This window comes from Solanum pennellii, chromosome 11, assembly GCF_001406875.1.
Source record: "Solanum pennellii chromosome 11, SPENNV200".
Classification (NCBI taxonomy): Eukaryota; Viridiplantae; Streptophyta; class Magnoliopsida; order Solanales; family Solanaceae; genus Solanum; species Solanum pennellii.
Genome location: NC_028647.1, coordinates 50,040,437 through 50,044,006, shown reverse-complemented (window position 1 = coordinate 50,044,006; position 3,570 = coordinate 50,040,437). Strand labels below are relative to the sequence as shown.

Genomic DNA, 3,570 nt, shown 5'->3' with positions numbered 1-3,570 from the left:
CCCCGGCCCCACTGGCTGTGGCGGTACATGCGCTGCATGAGGCTCCTCCTCCATATCCCGGGCAGGTGCTGCAGCCCTACCTCGACCTCGTGGTCGACGTCTACCCCAAACTGAGGCTCCGGGTGCATCTCCCCCGAACGCACCGCCTCGCGTGCGAGCCATCCTGTAATAGAGTGAAACAACTGAGATTTTAAGAAACAAACAAGACACACGCGGCACGAATTTGAAACAAAATGGATATTTTCCTAAATACATCCTGTAGCCTCCTGGAGATAAGTTACGGACGTCTCCGCACCGATCCGCAGGACTCTACTAGACGTTAGCTCTGTAAAAGTGAGACCGTTGAACCTAGGGCTCTGATACCAACTTGTCACGACCCAATTTCTCGAGCCATGAAGGCACCTACTATAACCCATCAGTAGGTAAGCCAAACCACAACCCAGAACCACACATAATGGGTGTGAGGGTAGAAACTAAACAAGACTAAGAAAAATTACTATAACAACATAAGCAAACCAAAACATAAATGCAATAAAGGATCCCTCCCAGAACCTGGAAGTCACTAATACAGAGCTACCAACAAAACGAGTACAAGTCCCAACAGTGGACCACCGAAACTAGACTGTCTCGAAAAGTAAAAGACAAGTCTTTATATAAACAGATGGAGACTGAAATAGTACAAAACCCTGTGTGCTCACCCCTGTCTCCAGACCAGAAATTCTCCAAACTCGATCAACGCTGACTACTGGTGCTCGGACCTGCATCACGAAAATAGATGCAGAGTGTAGCATGAGTACCAAATAACAGGTACCCAGTAGGCATCATAGGCCGACTGAACTAGAAAAGTAAAGCACTATGAAAAGACGAAATCACAAAACTAGAGGTCAAGAACGGAAGGCTAAGTAACACAATAATGCACACGAGTGTATAAAGATCTAACTAAATTAATATAAATAAGCTAACTACACCTAACTGGACCCACCATAAGCCCAGAAGGTACACTCGTGCACAAGTTTAAATAAAAACCCGAACGGACCCCCATAAGTCCGACGCGTACACAAAATAACTATAACTTAAGGAGAATAGAACTCGAGGCCAAAGAACACCGAACCAAAAAGTAGAATCTGACGGTACGGAGGTCGGGCCTTGAACCGGACACTCACCAGAATTACACAAGTAGCCAATTGCAAAATATAAGTAACTGAGGCCGGACCTCTAACCGGATGCTCTACATACTTGAGGCCGGACCTCTAACCGGATGCTCTACATAAGTATGTGGATGGTCGAGGCCGGACCTTAAATCCGGATACCCGACAAAGATGTCGATATAGCATGCTGAAAGAGTCTTTATCTATCCATAATCATATAAACCCATGGAACACCATCCAGACTTAGCTAATCAATGTAAGACCTTACAGTCGAATAGAAACTCAACTTTGAATCACGGAGCGGAATTCATTGTCACTGACGTAACTCGAGAAGCCGTAACATCTAAGAAATAAGAGTAACTATCGCTAGAGCAAGCTCATCGTCTAGCTAAATACCAAACTATCAGACTCAAGTCTGCTACATCAGTCTACAAGGATTTAAGCCGGCCGAGCGACGTCGGGGCTAAACTAAGTCCTACCGACTTTGAATCATGCATTTCTAAGGAAAACCCTAGTCAAACCTAAACTAAGGCTCAACATACTTCTGACAACCAGTATTCAAACATACAAGTAATTCATATAGCAAAGAAGGTCAATATAAACATGCTCACAGTTACCCGATAATTCTCAGAACAAGGCCGAAAATATAATTTTTAACACCTATGCATGATCCAATAACTACCCAACCCAAATTCCAACTAATCAACATGCATTCACATGTTCGAGTTCAGTCTAAGAAGAGAAACCATAGCCTACCTGAACGCAGATCACGCGCGCTCCAAAATTCACTCCCCGGATCTTTTACTTTCTAAAAGGCCTCGAAACGTTGATACACTATCAGAAATAGAGTCACAACGTTATTACAGTCATTTAAACACTAAAATTGCAAGAAACGGAGACGGGTCAATTTCACGGTCAAAATGGAAAAAATGGGATCCGCGTTGAGAAATCCCGAATTAACCCCAAATAAAAGTCCTAAATAACTCTCGAAACTTGTATAGCAGAATGGAGCACAATTCAGGACTCAAGACGGTCCCAACATTAACATGCAACAAAAAAAACCCAAATCCTAAGCTAAAAATCAGCAACAATGGCAGCAGCTACTTACCAGATTTTACCAAAAATGAAGCTCCAACAGCCAAAACCAATCACACCACGACGATCCTCACGAAAAACCCCACAATATAGGCTCTTGAATCACTTGATTCGGACCTAAAATGGCCAAGAAATCACCTTCTGAAATTTCCCAAAACTTGTGCTCGAAAATGAGCTATGACAGCATTTAAAACCCAAAATTTACCTCAAATCGTGTCCCCAAATCAGATTCCAAGCTCACCAATGTGTTGCCCTCGAAAAATCTCACAACTTAGCCTTTTGAATCGCCCAATTCGGAGTTGTATCGCTCAAGATATCAAGTTCCAAAGTAAAACATAAAGCTGAAAGTTGGGGTTTTTATAGGGGCTGCACCAGATTCAGCTTTGCCTACTTTCTTTAAAGTCTCCGACGGGTGCTCGGAATCCGTTCGGAACCTGATAAAAATAAAATAGATATGCTACCCTACCAAAGTCGACATTCCGGACTCAAAGGCGCAGTCGAAATTTTCATCAGAGGTCATCTCGATAAAATGTGGGTCCCACTTCCATTGGCCATTTTAAGTCAAAAACCACAAAAGGGCTCGGAAAAATATCAAAAACCTCAAAACCCGAAAGAAGGGTCAAACTAGACCAAACTCGACATTCCGGAGCTAACCGCGCTGACGGAATTCTCATCCGAGCGCGTTTACTCAGAATGTTGACTAAAGTCAAACTTAGCCTTTAAACTTAAAGTTAAAACGCCTAATCCCACCAACTCACACTGAAAACTTTGGGAGTCATGTCGACAATGCTACTGGACTAAAATGACCCTTCCGGAACTGATGGAATCGTCAGAATTGGATTCTGATGTCATCTTCTTGAACTTTTGATCGAAAATGATCGTTCAAGGTTCATAAGCTTCAAAAATACTAAAGCTCACACAATAACAAAACGAATGACCAGGTGACCGATCTGTCAGTCCCAGCAAGTCATAAATGACTTAGAATCGCTGTAGGAACGCTCTAAACGATGTACAGAAGATAAAACACTAAAAATGACAATAAGGGTCATTACACCTATACTCATGAGAAATGCATAAAAACCTTTAAAACCTGAGAAAGGACATAAATATGTAAAATATGCATTTATTATGTTTTTGAAAGCCATCTACATCATCAAGACAATACATAAGCCCAACAATGTACAAACTACAATGAAGGAATGACCTTAGCATTTCATAAAGTGAACTAGTACAATGTAATGATAGAATACCATACTACAACCATACCAAGCGTTCCCATTGAAAACAGTTTGATCACATATATTACATATTCAATCAGCATGCGAAT

At 41.9% G+C, this 3,570-nt stretch overlaps 1 long non-coding RNA gene across 1 annotated transcript; it reads right to left on the bottom strand.

The window, feature by feature from the left end:
* Window positions 1–474: 474 nt before the first annotated feature.
* LOC107004772 lies at window positions 475–3,291 on the bottom strand. The gene is made up of 4 exons (XR_001454783.1): window positions 2,449–3,291; window positions 2,257–2,360; window positions 1,905–1,982; window positions 475–758 (listed from the first exon to the last, which is right to left on the bottom strand). It is a non-coding gene; the product is annotated as an uncharacterized LOC107004772 (long non-coding RNA).
* Window positions 3,292–3,570: the final 279 nt, after the last annotated feature.